A 24184-nucleotide genomic window follows, 5' to 3' on the forward strand; every position below is an offset into this window, starting at 1 on the left:
TAGGACCCGTATGGAGACAGAGCTAAAGGCTAAATGTAGAGAGAGTTTATGAGGGGACAGCAGCCTGTGAGAGAAGGAGAGAGAGTTTATGAGGGGACAGCAGCCTGTGAGAGAAGGAGAGAGAGTTTATGAGGGGACAGCAGCCTGTGAGAGAAGGAGAGAAACACACTGAGGTTTCCTCCTGGTGTGTGAGTCGTGCTCTTGTGGTCTGGTGTTGTCTTTATTATTCTTCCTCCACAATCAGTCAGTTCCATACTGGCAAACTTCTCTGTACGCAGTTCTATCCCCTACTACCCCCATCAAAGTCTCTCTGGCTAGGTCTTCAAAAGCTTACTGACCCCGTGTCCTTTCCTTCACGACCACTAGCCAACCTGACAAGACATGACTGAACACAATCCGATCTTACCGTTATCTATCAGTGTTTACACTGGTCACTTGGTCAGAGAAAACTCCAGGCTTGAATCATGAAGGAAAGGAGACAAGGAAACGTGAAAGGAAAGGAAAAAGAGGAAAGGCAGCTTTGTCCAGAGTTTTGGAACGGTGCCAGTCTGAACTTCCCTTTGTGATCTCCATGTTTTTTAGAGAGGAAACAGTCATTTCTCCCTGATTGCCTTAAGAGTCGAGTCAGCTGTGAAGAATTCAACAGCACACCAGCAACTACACAGAAGGCCTAACTACACTTAAAAATGTCACCCGTCTCCAATTTCTGTATCACAAGGTTGTGCAATGGAGTGGAGTAACCCTTGTGAGAAATGTAGAGGCTAGTTGTAAGAGCAAGACCCTAACATACCATTCATTTGACCCTTCACCATCTCTCTGGCATTGTTATTGTGGAACTTTGGCTCTGATGGCTGGGAACAATAAGGACGGTTTATTAAAGAAGAGGAAGGGGAGCAGAGGGATCCGCATGTGTGTGTGTGTGTTCTCGTTCATCTCCACACACAGAGACAGCAGTCTTCCAGCCATCTATCACTTCCAGGAAGGGAACAGCTCTCCACAGCAGGGCTTCCAGCCCTCGTCACACTGAGCAGGAGAGGCCCACTCATAATAGGGACCATATTGCAGAACACAACCCCAGCCCCTTCAGCTAGACACAACACACACACACACACACCCCCCCCCACACACACACACACCTCAAAAGAGACGGCTGCTTCAGCTCTATGCCTTCACTGTGTGTGTGTGTTTACTTGTGCGTACCCAAACCAGTGCCTCGCTAAACAGGGTGACAAGTGCTTCCACAGTGCTACCAGCCTGCTGTGTTTTAGCGTTGCTGTAGTTGTTTTTATTGCCGGGAAGAAAAAACACGTCCAGCTTGCCAAGCTAAATGTCACAAGGGCCTATTACGGAGGGCCTATTTTAGAAGCTTGTTTACTGGGCCACTAGCATCTTGGAGTGGATTCAGGTCCAGAGCAATTAAAGTGAATTCAATTATAGGACGGATCAAGAAGATGAGTGTGGCCTCGGCGTGCGTTTATGTCAAGGGGGCAAGCAGGCTGGCAGACAAGTCGGAAGGTTCCACAAGGTGTTATTTGTCTGTGTCCCAACATCTTCCCCATTGCCTTATTGGACTATGGCTTCATTTAGTGGGTGCCACAGGAACCTCCAGAAATGAAGGAATACATATGACTAATCTCCATTCTTTCTGCAGCTCTGACATCTCATGTCGCTCCCTACTGTATCTCATGGCTAACCGCCTGTATATCCCTACTCACTATTGAGGGGTATTGGATCTATGAACTTCCATGGCTTTTCGCCAGTGTGGCGGTAGGCCAGGCTACGGCATTTGGGCCATGTCAGCACAAGCCTGGAGCAGTATGTGTGTGGCCTGGTCTGACCCTGGTGTAGTATGGGGGAATGGAATGCCACAGGGGTTTGTGGGTCAGGGATGAGAGCTGAGGGAGACTGCAGCTTGGCAATGATATACCATGACCTCACTCCGTTGTCAGTCACATTGAACACACTTGCATAAGCTCATAGCCACACAGACATACTGTACACTGGAAGTCACACACAAAATAATTAAAGCTGTATATTTACATTAGTCATTTAGCAGATGCTCCTATCCTGATTGACTTACAGTAGTGAGTAGATACATTTTAATACCCCCCCACACACACTGTTTCCCCGTGGGAATCAAACCCACAACCCTGGCGTTTCAAGTGCCATGCTCTGCCACACTGGACACACACACTAGAGGGTGGAAGGGTAAACCTTTCATAGACCTTTACTGACAAGTTACCTCTAGAGTGACACTAGCTAAGCCACTGTAAAGCTCCTCCATCCCTCATTCACATTTAAACACAGCTCCAAAGCCACTCTTCCGTACAGTATTTCATAGCCTCAAAAATAGCCTAAACCACCTACAGAGAATAAAACATCATATGCACAATAAAAACCCATCATCTCAGTCTCACATCCGGTATGGAGGGAATAAATGTGAAGCAAATTTCTCCCCAAAGTCGTATAAGTCCAGTAAAAATAAAAATAAAAATCTGAGGGCTATATACTGCCAGCCTATCCAGTAGTGGTGTTAGACTGAAGGCTCACAAAGCTGGGAGCTAGCTGAGAATCTCCCACTCATTAGGGGTTCAGCAGTGGCACCGAATGACCAAATTGCATGGAACATGATATGCATCTAGGGGGAAAGGTCTGCCAGCAACATTTTCCAGACTAGTACCTAAAACAACATGGCCGTTATTGACTAATAAGCATTCACGTGGTCTGGCATTTACATGCATGAAAGTAATCAGACGTTGACTTTTTCCACATTGTTACGTTAGAGTTTTTCTAAAATGTATGAATGTTTTTCCCCATCAATCTACACACAATTCCCCATAATGACAAATAAATGTTTAGAAATGTTTGCAAATTTATTAAAAATAAAAACAGAAATACTTTATTTACATAAGTATTCAGACTTTTTGCTAAGAGACTCAAAATTGAGCTCAGGAGCATCCTGTTTCCATTGATCATCCTTGAGATGTTTCTACAACTTGACTGGAGTCCACCTGTGGGAAATATAATTGATTGGGCATGAGCTGGAGGTCCCAGAGTTGGCAGTGCATGTCAGAGCAAAAACCAAGCCACGAGGTTGAAGGAATTGTCCATAGCGCTCCGAGACAGGATTGTGTCGAGGCACAGATCTGGGGAAGGGGACCAAAAAATGTCTGCAGCATTGAAGGCCTCCAAGAACACAGTGGCCCCAATCATTCTTAAATGGAAGAAGTTTGGAACCACCAAGACTCATTCTAGAGCTGGCCGTTCGGCAAAACGGAGCAAATCGGGGGAGAAGGGAAAAAAAACCTGATGGTCAATCTGACAGAGCTCCTCTGTGGTGATGGGAGAACCTCCTAGAAGGACAACCATCTCTGCAGCACCACCACCACCGATTCCAGCCCCCGTCCTGGGTCCAGGCCTACCAAGGTGTCCACACCCTACACAACAGAGGTCATCGTCCACTGCTTATTTCAGAAATACGTGAGAGAAGGATTTTTTATGGAATATCTACAGAGGCCCATTATCAGCAACCGTCACTCCTGTGTTCCAATGGCATGTTGTGTTAGCTATTCCAAGTTAATACATTTTAAAAAAGGCTAATGGATCATTAGAAAAACCTTTTGCAATTATGTTAGCACTGCTAAAAACTGTTGTTCAGATTAAAGAAGCAATAAAACTGTCCTTCTTTAGACTAGTTGAGTATCTGGAGCATCAGCATTTCTACAACACTGTGTACTACTCCCTTCACAGAACAGTGCAAACGGGCTCTAACCAGAATAGAAAGAGTGGGAGGCCCAGGTGCACAACTTAGCAAGAGGACAAGTACATTGTCTCTCAAACGAGAGACACTAGACTCCTCACAAGTCCTCAACTGGCAGCTTCATTAAATAGTACCTGCAAAACACCAGTCTCAACATCAACAGTGAAGCGGTGACTCTGGGATGCTGGCCTTCTAGGCAGAGTTACAAAGAAAAAGCCATCTCAGATTGGCCAATACAAATAAAAGATTAAGATGGACAAAAGAACACAGACACTAGACAGAGGAACTCTGCATAGAAGGCCAGCATCCCGGAGGTGCCTCTTCACTGTTGACGTTGAAACTGGTGTTATGCGGGTACTATTTAATGAAGCTGCTAGTTGAGGACTTGAGGCATCTTTCTCAAACTAGACACTAATGTACTTGTCCTCTTGCTCAGTTGTGCACCGGGGCCTCCCACTCCTCTTACTATTCTGGTTATTGCAATTTGTTTCTAGCCATTTTGAGCCTGTAATCGAACCCACAAATGCTGATGCTCCAGCTACTCAACGAGTCTAAAGGCGGCCAGTTCTATTCCTTCTTTAAATCAGCACAACAGTTTTCAGCTGTGCTAACATAATTGCAAAAGGGTTTTCTAATGATCCATTAGCCTTTAAAATGATAAACGGATTAGCTAACACAACGTGCCATTGGAACACAGGAGTGATGGTTGTTGATAATGGGCCTCTGTACGCCTATGCAGATATTCCATTAAAAATCTGCCGTTTCCAGCTACAATAGTCAGTTACAACATTAACGATGTCTACACTGTACTTCTGATCAGTTTGATGTTATTTTAAAAATGGACCAAAAAAAGTGTTTCTTTCAAAAACAAGGACATTTCTAAGTGACCCCACACTTTTGAACAGTAGTGTACGTGTTGGTGAGAGTCTCACCTTTCCACAGAGGGGTCATAATCGTTTGTAGGCCAAACTTCTCGGACGCTACAGACGATTTTGTGAGAAGACCGATTTTTGGGATGTCTCATGGTCTGACAAACACCACTCTAGCTCTATTTCCTTTCACTGCAGATGTTTCAGTGTGACATAAGCGGGTGTGGTGGATTGATACAACAAAAAATGCTACAAATGTAACAAAAAAATATCACTAGATTAAATGTAAATTTGAATGGGGATTTGTTTATTATGCTAATTAGATTTCAGCCAGGTGCGAACATCAACCTTAGGGGGTTAAACTGACCTATAGTGTATGCTAAACAAATAAATGAAAAGTGATAAATCATTTATTATACTAATTGGTCAGAAAAAAAGATTGTTTAAGATTTTTTGTCCCTCAGAGGTAGGGGTCAAAAATGATTGACACGCCTGTTTTCAATACCTTAACCTTGAAGACAATAGCACGGAGCCTTTTTCTACAATGTTTTAGGAGTTGGAGAACACATTGGGAGGGATTCTTGACCATTCCTCCTTCCAGATCCTTCATCTGCACTGATGGACTGCCCCTCTTCAATTCAAACTACAGGAGACAGATTGCCATTGCAAAATGTTGATTTCGAGGCCAATTAATCATTTCTGGATTTTGACGTGTGCCTGGGGTTATTGTCTTGCTGGAAGATCCACTTGTGGCCAAGTTTCAGCCTCCAGGCAGAGGCATCCAGGTTTTAGGTTAAAATATCCTGGTACTGGGAAAAGTTCATGATGCCATTGACCTTAAGGGCCTCAAGAACAGTGGAAGCAAAATAGCCACATTACATCAAAGATCCAGCACCATATTTTACAGTAGGTATGGGGGTATTTTCTGCTTATGCGTTTTTAGGGGTGTCAATAATTGAGCCCTACCTTTGAGATCTTTTTTTATTACTTGTTACACAAATCGCTTTCTCTGAACAATTGTATTAGTATGAAATAATACTTTTGAGCATATAATATAACACAGTATTTAGTTTATTTTATAGTAATTTTTGCTCACCTTTATCAAGGGTGTCAATCATTTTGGAACCCACTGTATGTATATAACGACATGTTTGATGTAGATTTGTATCAACTACACCTAAGATTAAATTAATTAAATTCTAAATCCTCTTCTATTCCACCAAATTAAATTCCATTCCCATTCATTCAAATTGCAATTCTGTATCCTGTTCACTTCTTAAATTCAAATTCAATAATTGAAATTAAATTAGGAATTCTTAATTCAATTCTGAATTAAGCCCAACCCAGATACGTCCATGTGCGCGAGCGCTGAGGTGATCCTCCCTCCAGTTGGCCACATCTTTAGCCTGTGCAGCTAAGAGGTGAAAAGTAACTGATTGGAGTGGTTCAATGAGACTTTTCCTCGGTCCTCGGGGGCTTACTAGATGACTATTGATTGGTGAATTGATTGATTGATATATCTTGGAGACAGTGAGTCAACAACATCATCGCTCTTCATATCGAAGAGGGGAGGCTTTTTTTTCTTTCTCCGCAGGGCTTGCAAGCAACATGATTGGTGATGGTTGTTAGACACATATAGGCGCATGCTCACAGCCACACAGTCAGTTTTAAAGCAGATTTCCTGCGATTCTACGTATTCTGCCATGGAACTAAGAGAACATTTTGAAGTCCCTGCAATTCTATGCATTTTGCCATGGCTAACGCTGTGCTTTTTGTTTCTCAAACATAACATTTTGAGCAAACATAAAATATATACTGCTAAATTCATTATTTTGGTGAATATTAATTCTCAAATATTACATTATAAAAAAATATATCAGTCCATTATCTTTTCTACATACTTTATCTGATTTTACTCATTAAAGTTCACACTGAAAGTGGAATTCCATCCCAAAAATGATTTACTGAAAATGTATGAATTACTGTTAAAGACAGCCCGCTCAAGGATTTCAATGCAGAAATATCCCTGTATACAACATTAAAAGGCAAGCCTACATGATGGCATACAGTAAGACAATACCACAATGAGGAGCTTGCTGGATAGAAGTGTTGCATCAGTGGAGGCTGCTGAGGGGAGGACGGCTCATAATAAATGACTTGAACGGAACAAATGGATACCATTCCACCTATTCCACACTCCAGCTATTACCACGAGCCCGTCCTCCTTAATTAAGGTGCCACCAACCTCCTGTGTGTTACATACACAATAATTATACGCACCCAGGCCAAAGGAATGTGGCCTTCTACTGTACTGAATGAAGCAGTTGTGTAAAATATTGATGCAAAATGCAACTCCATGCACTTTATATTGTTGTCCAATTCTTTGTTGTTTCTATCGAACTGTATGAGGTCTGACTTGTCTTGAAACCTCAGCGAATCAGAATAGAAGAAATCACCATCTACAGTTGAACACACACGAAGAGGTCCCACACACCGGGGAGCCTTGTTAACAGTTTCCACTCTCCACTGCGCTCACAGTCACACTGAGCCTCTCTCACACAGAGAGCGAGAGAGACAGAGCGACAGAGAGCTGAGACAGAGAGAGAGAAAGAAGCAAAGGACTGAGGGAGGCAGACATCGAAAAAGAGGAATGGAGGGGTATTGGGAGAAAGATTTGGGAAGACTTTCTTCAAGCTTTCATGCACACATTGCTCAGAGTTATTCAGAAGCTAAGACAGCCCCATCAGAGAGGAAAGGGGGAAGAATACAAAAGAGAGATGGACTGAAATCTTTCCCTCTACCTGTCAGCCTCTGAGAAGCCAATCAAAAGGGACAGCAGCCAAACGGGTACCCAGTACCCACCGTAGCAGACAGGCATACAGACAGAAACATGCTACTACACCGTTACAAAGAAAACCAGCTAAATGAAATCCCCAATATTAAGCTGCTACATGAACTGAAATTACTACTGATCTCCTAAACGAGGGCAAAAAAGTCAAGCAGAAAAACAGATCCAGTTCTGAACGAAGATATGCGACGCCTACAACTAAAAAAGTTCAGGTCACAGATATCGCTCCATCTCAGGACCTCTAATAGCGGATATTGTAGCCGGTCTTTTCTAGCATAAACCTTCAGCCGAGCCAGGAGATTGTATTAGCCTCTTGTGTCTCCTCTCCTTTACCGTGTGTGTGTGTGTGTGTGTGTGTGTGTGTCAGCATGCATGACGGTCTGCTGTGTGATTCTGCATGCGTGTCCCTCTTCCTCCACTCAGAGAGGAATGAAGTGAAGGTGACACACCGATCCTCCTCCTTTCTCCACTCAGCACAGCCACCACTAACTGTACTAGGATTAGAGCACTCCATCAGAGAGCGTGCAACTTCTCAGATATCAGATGGCTCCAATCTGCAGCCTGGAGCTCTTCATCTCATCTGGGAGTGGAATATCAGTTCCTCCCACAACAGGATGAAGGGAAGGGACCATCTAGGAGTAAAGCATCACTCACCTGCTCTGATGACCATGTGTGTTATTGTAAGTGAGGCCATCTAGAAAACTAAAACTACACTAAAATTACACAATTTAGAAACATTCGGTGCAAAAATTGGTTAACAGCAGGGGTTGGAACAGGTTCAAGGAATAGAACAGAATCAAAACTGGGAACAAAAGTGAACTATACTGTTCCAGAACAGAACCATTATTTTAAAAGCATGGGAAAGAGTTTTACGTTATTTTACATTCCGGGATTATAATGGTTTTGTCACACAAAAAAAACACAATGTGCCTCTTCAAAGCCCTCAGTCACTCAGAAACTTATTCCGGTGTCTGCCTGCCAGCTGAATATGTTTATCACTATGTGTGCATGGATAGACTACCTGCCCCTCCCCACCATAGTCTACTACTGACGTTACAAGCGTGATTCAGAATATGAGAAGAATGGATTAACTTTTTCAACGCTAGTTAAGGACAATATAGTTTCACATTTCATGAATGGACTACAAAAAAAAAAGGTAAAAGGTAATTTATTGTAATTCTGGTGCCATTCTGCAAAAACACAAGCTTGTTAGCTAGCTAGTTCTGGTCCTACATTGAGCCAACTCTCTGAAGTTCAAATACATTCAAAGTAAATTCGTAGGTATAATTCTTAGGTCCTAATTCAGATAATGAATGTCATCACAAGATGGCCAGCGCTTCAAGCCAAGCCTCCTCCACCCTCTCTCCCCATCCACAAAATTTCAGTCACATCTCACACCCTACACTTGTCTGTCCAATGCACGCTTCATAGCAAGCTGCTCCATCTGCACTGATTGGTGAAGTAATTTAATTTTCAAACTAAAAGTAAAAAAAAAAAAAAAAATTCAGATGTTTCAAAAGGAACAGTAAACAGCTGCTTTTTGGAGGGGTTCGAACCAGTTTTGCTGGTCGCAACATTTGAACGAAATGAGAAAAAAAATGGTTTTGTTCAGAATGAAATAAATAATAATAATTTTGGTTCCAAACCATGGTTAACCTCTAGGCTAGGGGGGCGGTATTTTCACATCCGGATGAAAAGTGTGCCCAAAGTAAACTGCCTGCTACTCAGGCCCAGAATCTAGGATAAGCATATTATTAGTAGATTTGGATAGAAAACACTGAAATTTCTAAAACTTGTTTGAATGATGTCTGAGGTGAGTGTTTTCAATGGGTTTTCTATGTGGATCAAGATTTCTAAGAATCTTGCTTGCAGTTCCTATCGCTTCCACTGGATGTCAACAGTCTTTAGAAATTGGTTGATGTTTTCCCCTTTGTGTAATGAAGTAGCCATTTCCTATCTGGGTGGATAGCCAAGTGTTCTGTTGTGGTTGGGGCGCACGACCTGAAAGCTCGCTCCACTTTGTTTTTATCCGCTATTGAACGCAGTTTATCCAGTCTTAACTTTTATCAATTATTTCCATAAAAAAAAATACCTAAAACTGGATTAGGAAAGCTGTTTGAAATGTTTAGACCAAGATTACAGGTAATATATTCGATAATGTGTAGTCATGTCGGGCGAGTTGGAACCGGTGTTTTTCTGGATCAAACGCGCCAAATAAATGGACATTTTGGAGATATAACCGACGGAATTAATCGAACAAAAGGACCATTTGTGATGTTTATGGGACATATTGGAGTGCTAACAGAAGAAGATCTTCAAAGGTAAGGCATGAATTATATCGTTATTTGTGAGTTTTGTGTCGCGCCTGGCGGGATGTTGTCTGTGTTTGTTTAATGGGGCGCTGTCCTCAGATAATAGCATGGTTTGCTTTCGCCATAAAGCCTTTTTGAAATCTGACACGGTGGCTGGATTAACAAAAAGCTTTACATTTGGTGTATTGCACTTGTGATTGTATGAAAGTTAAATATTTCTAATAACTTAATTTGGCGCTCTGCCATGTCACCGGATGTTGTCAAATCGATCCCGTTAACGGGATTTGATCCCTAAGAAGTTTTAACATCGCCGTTAATAGATAAGTGATCAGGAAAATCCCCCAAATCACTTGACTCTATAGTTTAATGATTTTCCTCAATGGAGTGCAAAGTTAAATGAACTAGCCTATAAAACAGCACTGAAATTACACATGCTATTTCATCTGGTCTTCATATGACGACGTAAGCCTACTAAACATGGACGAAAATGTATTTACCAATATAGACAGAGATGAAGAACACAACCTTAGTGGGTTGTTTTGTAGTGCTTGTGAGTAGATTACAACAGACATCAAATGAATAGGCAAGCATGGGCACATATGTTTCCAGTCATTTCTCATGGCATATGGACGGGACAATGACAGAGTGAGCGAGAGCAAAGACAGAAAAGAGCGAGAGAAAGCAGGAAAAATGAGGCAGAGAGAACAGTAAAACAAAGAATCATTCCTAAAATAAAACAGTTTGGACGGCTCCCTGAGATGAAGAGGGGGAAAAGGTACAAAGCGTGATGGTGATCAAATACAGTACTGACCTCATTTCTATGTGGCGCAGACAGGAAGGAAGCGGGGGAAAAAGATCCAAATGTAACATTTGAGAAGGGTCTGAAAAAAAAAAAATTGGGGAAGACAATGTATTCTGCCATAACGAATAAGAATTGTCAGTGTGGGGGTAGGCAAAGACAACATGGGCTTAGATTTCATGTCCTGAATAAAAGTGTATGTGAGAGTGTCTCGCTCTCAGATCAGATCATGAGGCCTGCTACCTCACAGAGTGTCCTTACACACAACCATTATACTGCAAAGCTTTTAAAAGGGCTCCTATTTGAGAATGAGTGACCAGAACATTGTTTGCAATCACTACTGCTGAGTTCCATTTCTTCCCCTTACTTTTGGGGGTTTGGGAGGGCTATTGTTAGCAACCTACGGACAAAACAATTCTCATACATGCATTGTGTTGGCGCAAAGATGTCAGAGGAAGACATTAACGCACAACTTCCAGATGAGCGTTTTCGGAGAGGTAAACAGGTTGACCCCTAATGTCATTTTGAACACTTGACACCAGCGAGCAATTCCCCTTTAGCGCCTTGGCTGAGGCTCCCCCCCACCCGACACCGGGGGAACATTCACCAATATAATGTATAGTATGGCTGAGGGAGCAAAAAAAAAAAACATCCATAGTAAGTGAGGAATCCATCCTTCACTAGTGTCCATTAGATGCACATCCATCTAGTAATATATAGTCCAATGCATCTTTCACTCCATATTTTATGATACATATCCTCACCAGAGCCAAAAAGGGAGGATAAAAGAAATTGGAGGGGAAAAAAAGGTTTTAGTTTCAATGCATGGTCAATAAAGTTCTTCAATTCTAAACAACAACGCTCGCCAGGACATTGCTCCATTCCACCCGAGCTTGTGGGACCGCTAAGAACATGGCGTCAAAGCCAGAACAGCTCAGAGTGGGCCTTGGAGGAAGCTGAATTGGTGGTATGATCTTTGCCCAAAATGCATTTAAGTGCCATTTCAGAATACTGAGCAAGCAGTGTGTGTGTGTGTGTGTGTACAGTGTGTCGGGAGCCAGCCACAGACTTGCCAGAGTAATCAACAGCTCTCCAGCTGCCAAGATCAACTTCACAGGCAGTCGCCACTCATTTACGAGGCCATGTCGCCCGCTGTCCGGGCCCGGGCGAGCAATTATTAGTGTTTGTTATTGTCATACTATTTACACTGTTGCCTGAAAATATGTTTTCTTCTCGGCAGCACCAAACACTGTTCATTGATTGGGTGGTGCTTGGAAACTACTGTAGTATGATATTAACTGTACTGTTGGTCATATTTGCTCAGGATATTGCAGAAGGATATGGCCGTTGTGCAATGTCTTGAGTTAGGAAATTGTCTTCATAGGGGGCCCCAGTCTTGAGGGCAGGGTGAAGGAGGAGAGTCGACAGATCGATGTGATGTGATGTGCTGCCTATTTGTTCCCTCTGTACTCCAGAGTTCTTTGTAGGAAAGACAACTACCCTTCTATACACTGAGCATACAAAACACGCTCTTTCCATGACATAGACTGACCAGGTGAAAGCTATGATCCCTTATTGATGTCACTTGTTAAACCCACTTGAATCAGTGGAGATGAAGGGGAGGAGTGGGGGGTTAAAGAAGGATTTTTAAGCCTGGAGATAAATGGGACATGGATTGTGTATGTGTACCATTCAGAGGATGCTGCTGGGTTTTCCACACGCGACAGTTCCCCGTGTGTATCAAGAATGGTCCACCACCCAATGGACATCCAGACAACTTGACACAACAGTGGGAAGCATTGGAGTCAACATGGGCCAGCATCCCTGTGGAACGCTTCGACACTTTTTAGAGTCCACGTCACGATGTATTGAGGCAGTTCTGGGGGGGGGTCTTATTACCTGATTAAAATAATAAGGATCTAAATGGAATCCTGCTTTTTTTCCCTACCAGGACTGTGAGCCACACTACCACCTCAAGAGAAAATACTAATTCACTTATTAATCATAGATCTGTGCATAACTCAGTGGTGAAGAGGGGTAAAGGGGCCCAACAGTGCTGCTTAAAAACATTTGTATAAGTTGTATATAAGAAGTGCATGTGTGGGAGGAAGTGATAAAAGACCGAAGTGCTAGGCCTGGGAGCCATGTGTTCAGTTGTATTGAGAGACAGTGGAGACGACGCTATTTTCCCTGGGTCCCTCCCTCTCCCTCAAGCAGGACAGTCGGGGCTACAGCCAAGCTGAAAGTGAATCCAGAGAGGGAGGGGAGAGATGGTGGGAGTGAAAGAACGAGAGGCAGCCCAGCCATCAGCCCATCAGTCTGTGGTTATGGATGAATCTGTCCTGACGGCCCTGCCCCCACACCCCTCCCCCGTCCCCCTCATCCCATCTGCCCCAGCCCCCACACAGGGACTGATATAGTACTGAAAAAGAGGGAGATATATAAAGAGAGGGAGAGATATACTCCAGTCAGGAACGGAGTAGGTGAGGGAGAGCGGGTGGGGGGGTGGTAGAGGGAGACTGATCTCAAACTAAATGGGAAAAAAAGAGGGGCGAAAAAGGGAAGGAGGAGAGAACGACAGGCAGTGACTGGGAAAGGACGCCTTTTCCCGCCCTCCATTTGCACAAGACTTTCATTACCACCAATTTAGGCAGGGAGCCATATCTGTGCTGCCATTATGGTTGGCCCACATAAATCAGTCTAATCTTCCTCGCAGGCCCTTAAATTACACCTCCGAGTTGGTTATTAAAATTTGTCACCCGTCTCACAACACCCGGCACGGCTGGATATTAGACAGGGGCCCCAGACAAATCTGTTTCAGGGGGGAGAGAGAAAGAGGGAGGCCTAGTCTGCCAGCCAGCCCATACCGCCATACCTAACAGGCAGGTAGGGGGAAGAGAAATCTGCCGGCTCAGACTGAGCAAATCAGAGTAGCAGGAGGAAGGCCCATCATCTGGTTTGATTTATATACTCCTGTAGATCTGGTTCAGACTTGCTCGCAACTCTCTCCCTCACGTACCTATATATAGAGCACTTCTACCCCCCTCCCAATTCCCAATTCCATTACCAATCAACCCCCCTCCCTCAATCAAGCCCAGATAAGACGCATGATTAATGGCCTAATTGAAGGGAGCGCTGGGTAATGTTGCGTCGCTCAGGTTTGGAGGCGAGAGCCGAGGGTGATTAGCCTGTAGGATTTATTGTTATTGCTGCATTATTAAATAATACAGACACGTCTGGGTGGGTTACCACTGGCAGACACAGAGCCCTGTAGGTGGAGGGACTGGCAAGCTCATACAGACGTTTTTTCCTATGGATTTCATCGAAATCTTGTAGTCCAACACGGGCAACAGTAGGACACTTGCACTTTAAACGGGTCCGAAAAGAAACAGTGATCTATAATTCATGCCCATGAGATTTCGGCTTTACCCTCTCCTACCCCCCTTCCAGCTCAGAGAAATATAGAACCTTGTTTTTCCTCGCGTGGAATCGGTCTCAACAAAATCAAAATGGGCCGAGGAAAATCGTGTGGAACGGTATTCGGAAGGAAATGGGATAACACAAAATACTCAAGTCAGAACAGTCTTTCACAATTCAAAGCTTTCGGGCCTCATCAACAGGAGTGGGGCAAGATCAGGAGTGATTTGCTCACGAGAAGAAAATAAAGAAATTTCTCTGTAACCGCAATTACTATGTGATGTGAGTTTAATTGAAGAGGAGATATGTTAACCACGACTGAATTCTGCGGTAGATGCTTCTGATCATCTTCATTTTAGGCTGTAAATGCTTGTTCTAGTGGTCTAAGCTGATCCTAAATGGGCCCCTACTTGTGGCACATGGGGAAGTGATTCAAATTAAGGGGAAGCCGAAATGGGATGTACTGGTATTTTGTAATGCAGATCTTATAGCATAGATGGTGTTACACACAGGTCCTGTTAAAGAGTTTACACTTTGACGAAACACCCAAAGGATGTCGAAAATGAAATCTACCTGCGTAGGGTTGTCACAATACAGTACTGCGATACTACACTACCTGACTTTCCTTGGCAAAAAGGAGAAACAAAAAGCAGACTAAACTCTTTGGTCCTTTAAAAAAAACATACCGTCTGAAAAATGTGCTATAGCTTGGAAAATAAAGGTGATTCTGGGTGACAACACAAGGCTGTTTGTTTCCAACATAAGGACTGTTTTCCCTCAGGAAATTTAGTCCGCTTCATGTTTTGTTTCCAACATAAGGACTGTTTTCCCCTCAGGAAATTTAGTCCGCTTCATGTTTGGTTTCCTTGCCACGATACCTTTGAGTATACTGGTATCGCGACAACCCCACCACATACCATTTTCCAGCACACGCAATCAGCAGGGGAGAAAAAAACAAGCCTCGCCACAGAGTTTACATTTCAAACAAAGACCAGACATTTACAGGGAAATGTACCTGTGCCATTTTCCACCTCAAACACTCCACAGCGATAGCACAACTTCCTCTCCAAATTAGCACACAGCTGTGCATTTACACACACGCCAATGAGCATGTGAAAGCCCACTACCACATAAATTATAGGGAAGGAGTAAGTATGTCCACACATACACATAGCAATCAAAAACTCAGCACAAGTGAACTTTACATAGGGAGTAGCTCGGTCTACCATTCGGACACAGTGCAGTGGAGAAGGAGTAATACAGTAGGCTGTAGTAGTGAGCGAGAGTGCGTGTGCCTACCGGTGCTCTCCTCCTCTAATGGCAGTGCTCAGCCTGATGGAGTGGTCTGCTCACCGGCCAACTACGCTTCCGGGTGGATGCTGGATGGCAGGCGGCATCGATATCCCTCTATCAGAGAGAAAAAAGGGAAGAGCGAGAGAAGGAAAAATCAAGAGAGCGAGCAAAAAAAATAAAAATGAGGGATAGAGGAAGAGAAATAAAGTAGGAAAGACAAAGAAAGCAAGAGACCGAGAGAGGGACAGAAAGAGTGGGACAAAGTGGGAGAAAAGGAAAATAACATTAGCTCAAATTAAGTTTATTACCTGTATCAGTCTGGGAGCCTTTTTAGCCCCCCCCCACCCCACACACACAAATGACAGCCAATTGGGACTGGCTCAGCTGGGAGGGTCAGTCATGACGGGAACACATTACAGCTTCCTCACCCACTATACTACATCTAACTAGGTTTCCTAATGGTCACTCACACTTACAAATGTGGCTACTCTAACAATGTTAGGAGGCAGTGCTTTAAATTCATAGATCGGAGTGGAACGCAGGTTGAGAGACCGACAATGTATTACCAGTCAATGAAAGGGTTTTGTTGTGCAACTACATATGGGTTGTATTCATTAGGGAAACAAGTGTTTATTTTGTACAAGTTCAGGTTGTCACTCCCTGTTTTAGTCCATTTTCTTCTGTTTGGTACTGATGGATATGACCGTAGAGTCATGGCTTCAGCCATGTTGTAAAAGCATTCTTTAATACAGGTAGAGGAGATTCAGTCCCCCATGTATTGTGCCTCAGGGGACAAGCCTGTCCTCCAAACAAGTGACAGATATGGAATGGAGTAAGAGAGGGGAAGTGGTGATGGGTGGGAAAACAGGATAAGTTCAATGTTTCATCCCTCCCCTGCAGTCCTTCCCTCCAGTCTGAAGGCAAGCTGAGCTACTAATGTTCAATGTGCCTGGCGAGAAGGGCCTGACTGAGTATGTCTGGCACAAGAATGTATACAAGTGTGTGTGTGAGTAAATGTATCTTACTACAGTTTGTGTGTGTGTGTGTGTGTGTGTGTGTGTGTGTGTGTGTGTGTGTGTGTGTGTGTATGTATGTATGTATGTATGTATGTATGTATGTATGTATGTATGTATGTATGTATGTATGTATTTGCTTGTGTATGGACAGGCAAACATATGGGTATACGAGTGTGTGTACAGAGTGATTGACCGGTGTGTCTGTGCTTGTGTGCGAGATTGACTGATGTGTGTGTACGTGCGTGTGTGATAAAGAAAGGGTTGGCCATCATGGCTATCATATCCAGCCATCATATCCCCCCAGACAGACAGGTCCCACTGACCGAGCTGGATAATGAGACCCATTATGATTAACATGCCAAGAAGAGCCTGACGCAGAACAAAGACGCACACAGAGCAGGAGGGTGTGCGTGTGTACACTGTGCACATATGGGTGGGGTAATTGAGAAAAATGGAGTGCGTTTGCCAATGTGTGCCTGTGAGAGCTTCCACTGTTTCAGATGTCAGTCTTTTTCCCCCTCCCTCCTGAGCTGGTTGCTCCTGCCTCTAGGGGTGCATGCTGTGGGTCATTTTTTGGTTTGCAACCAGAAGGCATTTTTTGATTCTGCTTTTGAAAAAGCAACCGCTTTGAAACATTTAAAGCGCACATCATGTGCTGGTGACTCCGATCATCCCTACAGACAGAGCAAAGGTAACGTTCCTACTGCATCTCAAATGAAGACGGACGGACTGGTAGCCCAGTAGAACGTGTCAGAACTGGAGAGTGATTTGTTCAATGTTATCAGTTAGAGGGTTTTGTTTGTTTGTTAGCTGAGAACCGAGTCAGCTGTTAAAACACACTGTAGATATTGCTTTATTGCAACCTTTGGCTCTGGGAATGCATCTTATAGGCTAGCTATGCAATCCTTATAGGCTAGCTATGCAATCCTTATAGGCTAGCTATGCAATCCTTATAGGCTAGCTATGCAATCCTTATAGGCTAGCTATGCAATCCTTATAGGCTAGCTATGCAATCCTTATAGGCTAGCTATGCAATCCTTATAGGCTAGCTATGCAATCCTTATAGGCTAGCTATGCAATCCTTATAGGCTAGCTATGCAATCCTTATAGGCTAGCTATGCATTCATAGACTAGCTATGCATTCTTATTGACTAGCTATGCATTCTTATTGACTAGCTATGCATTCTTATAGGCTAGTTATGCATTCACTGGTTATTGACGCGAACACAACAAAGCATAATGAATGAAGGCTCAGGCTAGATATGATTTATGTAACCTGGCAGTGCAGGATTTGGAGAGAGAAAGAACGTTAAAGTCATTGTTGTTTTACGATTTGTTTCTTTGAGGCTGCAGCGGCCTAATCATCCAACGATCGAATCAGATAACTCCCTTTTCTCACACACAGTCATTTGGTGGGAAACAATGGAGGGACTCTTGAAGCTGGGGTTTATGGACTATTCAAATGATGCCAGCTCAGAGGCCCAAATGCCAAGGAGCAGAGCAAGGCCCTCTTCAGCTAGAGAGACTCACTGGGGAACAATGAGGACACTTGACTTCAGGGTGCACCGGGTCAAAAAAGGGATATGGAGAGAGGGATAGAGAAAGAAAGAAAGTAGAAGATTAAGGGGGAGGGGGCCTAGGCAGTGAGAGAGTAAGGGGAGGGGGCCTAGGCAGTGAGAGAGTAAGGGGAGGGGGCTAGGCAGTGAGAGAGGAAGGGGAGGGGGCTAGGCAGTGAGAGAGGAAGGGGAGGGGGCTAGGCAGTGGGCAGAGGGACAGTAAAGCAAAACACACTGGACAAATGCCCAGCAGAAAAAGACCCGGGTGGTGGACTGTGAAGGCCCCTCATGCGAGCCTGCTTCTGGTCAGATACAGATACACCTCCTCCCCAGACACACACACGTATTTCTATCACCAAATGAGATTAGCGCTATTGCTATTCCAGCCAGCATGCAGTCATCCATCCATGATACTCCCTGGGGAGGGAACGGACACACAAAAGGGCCATGTCCCCAACTCCCCGTCCACAGTCTTCATATAGTGACCTTGATCCTTAAGGCCACTATTGACCACACAGAGAATACGACAAACACAGAGAAATACACACACACACACTCAATTAACCCAACTAGTCCAAATAACAAGCAACACTACGCCGAACTGAAGTGTCAAAACAGGCCAAAGAGCCCAATGAAGATCAGATGTGAATTTTGTTGTTGTTGTTGATTTTGCAGATGGTTAATTCCAATTGATACTGCCCACAGCACCAGGGGAACAATGACAACATTGATCCTTGGGTCTCTTACAGTAAATATTTATCCTCAGCCAAACCTCCAAATTGGGTTCAACAATACCTCAGTAAACTTTGACAAGTCGAACGCTTTTTTTTGCTCCTCTGCCCTGCCAACGGCAATTACCGCACGGCCCAGGTGGTCCTCGTTGACTCGACAAACTCCTCGGCGGGGCGCCGTGCCAGAGGACATTGGCTCGTCCGCAGTACATTTATCGCACTAGCAAGCACCGCCGAGCTAGCTGAGGCCTTTCAATTCAACACCCGTTTTGGTCTCTTCGCTCTGGCTCGAGGAGCCTTTCAGCAGCCAGTTATCCAGCTGCCTCAGAGCAGCTGGGAGCCTTAGGAGCAGCGCTGGGGGAGAGGATCCCATCCAAAGGCACAATTAAAGACAACCTTTTCTATTAGCCTAGCCTACTAGAGCCTAATTTGGGCTGGGTTATGGTCCTTTCCCTATATAATATAATATAATATAATCTAGGGATAATAAGGGGCTCAGCTTCCCTCCACTGTAGAGGACTTCCTCTTTAATGTAGAGGATATTGGATAATAGGGGTTCTTCATGCTGCAAGAGCTGTGGAGATGGTCCTTCATGGGACCATCATCAAAAAGTGTCATGGCAGGAGTGCTGATCTAGGATAAGATTGCCCATCTATATAATCTTATTCATTATGATTTAAAAAAGGGAGAAGAAAAAAACAACTGATTCTAGATCAGCTTATACGGTCCCAGGTGTTTAGTGTCATTGTTCAATGGGGATGAGTGCCCCCTACTGCCCATCTCTTCAACAGCAACTCGTCTATTGAGGGAGGTTTATTTTTATCTTTTGTTTTTAATAGATCTTTCGCTGCCATTCTGTGTACAACCGTGTTGCCGATCTTGCCAAGCCATCTTGTCACAAGAGGACCACAATGTCTTTTTCAAGTTGTGACTTGTTTTTAAAAATGGTCAAATTAATAAACTAAAAAGGGAAGCCCCCAATTGAAGAAGTACCTGTCGGGCAGTATATGAAGAGGAATTATTTTCCATATAATTTGCACCCCAATTTATGCAAACCAGCCTGTGCACCCATCTCCCTCCTTAGCTAGGCTAACTAATCAGCAGAGGAATTCATCATAATCTTAGCTGTTTATGTGAGGTCATTTGGGCTGTGTTATTGCCTCTCCTCTCACTGTGTGTCAGTGTTAATAGTGCAGACCCAGTGGGGCGCTGTGGAGCGGGAGAGAGAGAGCCCCAGGCTAGCCCATTAAAGGAAGGCCTTCTCATTTAGACAGGCACAGCACTGCTGAATGTGGGACAGGGACAAGGAGGAGCGCTCATCTTCCTCCTCGCTGCTTCACGGTGAGCTCCGCAGACACGGAAACAAAAAGGATCTATCCGACCACAACCTCGAGACGTTTTCCTCCACTCATGTCTTCTCTCATATACATATCCCTGAATCTCTAAAATCCCCCACCTTTCACTGCTACTACACTATTCTTCTCCCCTTCTCTTCTTTCCATCGCCCGAACACTCCTTTCTACTCTGCCGTTTTGTCTACTCTCATCCCCGGTCTCTCCTCCCGTGTTCTTCTACTCTACTCTCCTCTTTGTTCCCCCTCCCCTCCCTCTTGTTCTCCTCTCCTCTTAATTTCTCCTCATTCTCTCCTCCATCATGGGGCCCACCACTTACTGTAGTATCTCTGGACTTCATGCTTGCTCCCGCTGACAATTTATGCATTGTCCGCCAGAGCAAGGCACCTTATGCCCCCACTGTACAGCCAACATTATGGATCGGCCTATCAATAGCCACACGTCCTGTAAAAGCTTTCCATTACACAGAGACGTCGCGCGATCGATATCCGCTAACTGGGCCCTAAAGACATGTATTTTTGGACGGATAGCAGAGTAGGGTGTCGTTTTTAGCAAAGGACATTGAGGGGTTTTCTGTTTGAGTGAAATATGAAATAATTACGGTTTGAAGTATAAGTGCTGTATGTGGGCTGTGTTTCCAGCCAATGCAAACACAAAAGAGTAAAAGACAATTATGGTATATAGTGCTAAGATGGAAATGTGTGTACAGGGTTTGTACAGATCCTGTCATGATTTAACACAGTGACTCGACTAAATCACTGAATTGGAGCCTAAACCTAGAGTCCGAGTCCCAAATCCCCTGTGCTTGAGTCACCAATGGTCGAGTCACGAGTCCCCTATGGCCTAAATCAGAGCAGCCTAGTTGTAGAACGGGCCGCGATATGGTTAATGAATGGAAAACGCGTGCCTCAAAAGTAAACGTAGGTAATATGAGTCATAACGTCTGAACAGTTTGGGCTAGAAACAAGACGTTTCCTCTGTAGAAAAGAGAGAGGCTCGTCTGAACCTGGCTATGGGATACAGTGGGGAAAGTGGGAGGGTTGAGCGAGATGGCAAATTCAAAGACAGCCACTTTGCTATACTCAAGGGGGAGAGAGAAATATAGCTAGACAGTTTGACTATTAAACTAACTGCCATTGTTTTAAAATGTGGTAAAACAGCTTGTGTTTCTTAACCAGGATAAGAGTAGCTAACAAGAAGGACAGTGACTGGTTAGCATCTACTAATGCTCATTCTGCTTATCATTGCCTATCCAGTCCAAGTGAAAGCGAGAAGGAGTCTCCAATCCGAGTCGCCAATGGTAGAGTCTTAGTCAAATTACAAGTCATGAAATCCAGGACTTGTGTCAGACTCGAGTCCTGAGCCTATTACTGTATGCTACAGCACCCATGCTTTGTTCTGCTGAAACACCTGGACAACCCAAACTCCTTAGCACTCACTGGTAAACCTGGAATCACACAGCAACCTCCCCACCCACCCACCCCCAAAAAAAAAGTGAGCGAAAGAAAGTGATAGATAAAGAAGTAGAGGGAGAGACTAGGTTTACTTCCACTGTACTCACATCCTACCATAACCTTGTCTGTACATTAAGCCTTAGATCTATTCTTCCGCGCCCAGAAATCGGTTCATTTTACTCTGTTCCAAACGCACTAGACGACCAGTTCTCATAGCCTTCAGCCGTACCCTTATCCTCCTCCTCCTCCTCTGGTGATGTAGAGGTTAACCCAGGCCTTGCAGCCCATGCGCAGCCCGCCCATTCCCCAGGTGCTCTCTTTTGTTGACTTCTATAACCGTAAAAGCCTTGGTTTCATGCATGTTAACATTAGAAGCCTCCTCCCTAACTTTGTTTTATTCATTGCTTTAGCATACCGCGCCAACCGTGACGTCTGAATCCTGGCTTAGGAAGGCCACCATAAATCCTGAAAATCCTATCCCTAACTATAACATTTTCGGACAAGATAGAACTGCCAAAGGGGGTGGATATGCAATCTACTGCAGAGATAGTCTGCAGAGTTCTGTCATACTATCCAGGTCTGTGCCCAAACAATTTGAGCTTCTACTTAAAAATCCACCTTTCCAGAAACAAGTCTCTCACTGTTGCCGCTTGCTATAGACCCCCCTCATCCCCCAACTGTGCCCTGGACACCATATGTGAATTGATTTCCCCCCATCTATCTTTAGAGTTTATTCTGTTAAGTGACCTAAACCAGGTCATGCTTAACACCCCAGCTGTCCTACAATCTAAGCTAGATGCCCTCAATCTCACACAAATCATCAAGGAACCTACCAGGTACAACCCCAAATCTGGTATCCGAGCTAGTCATGGGTGCAGCTCAGCCACACTTAAGGTCCTAAACGATATCATAACCGCCATGTGACTGCCTCACCTGGTTCACCAACTACTTCTCAGATTTCAGTGTCAAATCGGTGGGTCTGTTGTCTGGACCTCTGGCAGTCTCTATGGGGGTGCCTCAGGGTTCATTTCTCAGGCGGATTCTTTTCTCTGTATATATTAATGATTTTGCTCTTGCTGCTGGTGATTCTCTGATACACCACTACGCAGACGACACCATTCTGGATTCATCTGGCCCTTCTAAGGACACTTAACCTCCAAACAAGCTTCAACACCATACAACACTCCTTCCATGGCCTCCAACTGCTTTTAAATGCTAGTTGAACTAAATGCATGCTCTTCAACCGATTGCTGCCCGCACCAGCCCGCCTAGCATCACTACTCTGGACGGTTCTGACTTAGAATATGTGGACAACTACCTAGGTGTCTGGTTAGACTGTAAACTCTCCTTCCAGACTCACATTAGCATCTCCAATCCAAAATTGGCTTCCTATTTTGCAACAAAGCCTTCACTCATGCTGCCAAACATACCCTCGTAAAACTGACTATCCTACCGATCTTGGACTTTGGTGAAGTCATTTACAAAATAGCCTCAAAACACTACTCAACAAACTAGATGTTATCACAGTGCCATCCGTTTTGTCACCAAAGCCCAATATACTACCCACCACTGCGACCTGTATGCTCTCTTTGGCTGGCCCTCACTACATATCCGTCACCAAACTCACTGGCTCCAGGTCATCGATAAGTCTTTGCTAGGTAAAGCCCTGCCTTGTCTCAGCTCACTGGTCACCATAGCAACACCCACCCGTAGCACATGCTCCAGCAGGTATATTTCATTGGTCATCCCCAAAGCCAACACTTCCTTTGGCCACCTTTCCTTCCAGTTCTCTGCTGCCAATGACTGGAACGAAATGCAAAAATCTCTGAAGCTGGAGACTTATATCTCCCACTCTAACTAAGCGTCAGCTGTCAGAGCAGCTTACCGATCACTGTACTTGTACACAGCCAATCTGTAAATAGCACATCCCCATATTGTTACTTATCCTCTTGCTCTTTTGCACCCCAGTATCTCTACTTGCACAGCTATCGCTCCAGTGTCAATGCTAAATTGTAATTATTTCATCTCTATGGCCCATTTATTTCCTTACCTCCCTACATTTACACACACACTGTACATATATTTTTCTATTGTGTTATTGACTGTACATTTGTTTATGTGTAACTTGTTTTTTTTCCCTCACACTGCTTTGCTTTATCTTGGCCAGGTCGCAGTTGTAAATGAAAACTTGTTCTCAACTGACCTACCTGGTTAACTAAAAAGGTGAAATAAAGAGGAGCCCAGAGGTTAATTTCTCTCCCTGTCGGCTTCCCCCACCCCTTCTCTTCCCGTGGAGATCTGGATGCGTCGCAGGACATTTTCCAGGTGACACCTCATCCTGAGGTGCTGAGGCGCTGACGACTGTCATCCAAACAAATGATGCCGGGGTTGAGTTCGTCAGGGCCTGCTTCCCAGCTCCGAAGCGGCAGCGCCACAGCCACATGAATAGGCTCCGCCCATTGAAAAACAACAGACCAAACTAGCCTTCCCTGAACTACTCAACAAAGTACATTAAGTGTTTTCCATGAGCTCAGCTTGAGAAGTGGTCTGACAAAGAACCCCCCAAAAATAAATGAATGTATTCCTAAAATGTCTTTAAGAAAAGAGAAATTAACCTCTGGTCCCTTGACACAATCATCTCTACATGGGTATAACAGGAGAAGAGGGAGAAACAATTAATCATTTCAAAAGGACTTGGAGCAGATAAAAATGTACATAAAACCAAACTGACAAATGAAGATCACATTGCATTATAGCAGAGTTTCCATTAGCCTGTT

The 24184-nt window shown here is 44.2% G+C and overlaps 1 protein-coding gene across 4 annotated transcripts in view; it reads right to left on the bottom strand.

Moving 5' to 3' along the window:
- The window catches only part of LOC112224099 (retinoic acid receptor alpha), a 247855-nt gene that overhangs the window by 165530 nt on the left and 58141 nt on the right, over positions 1-24184 (bottom strand). For 3 of the 4 annotated variants that reach the window (XM_042305890.1, XM_042305892.1, XM_024387405.2), the window contains exon 2: positions 15305-15412. The gene's annotated coding sequence lies outside the window, so the exon portion shown is untranslated. Of the gene's footprint in view, positions 1-10600; positions 10671-15304; positions 15413-24184 lie in introns of all 4 variants that reach the window. The other variant, XM_042305891.1, reaches the window with a different exon arrangement.

This window comes from Oncorhynchus tshawytscha, linkage group LG25 (assembly GCF_018296145.1).
Source record: "Oncorhynchus tshawytscha isolate Ot180627B linkage group LG25, Otsh_v2.0, whole genome shotgun sequence".
Lineage (NCBI taxonomy): Eukaryota > Metazoa > Chordata > Actinopteri > Salmoniformes > Salmonidae > Oncorhynchus > Oncorhynchus tshawytscha.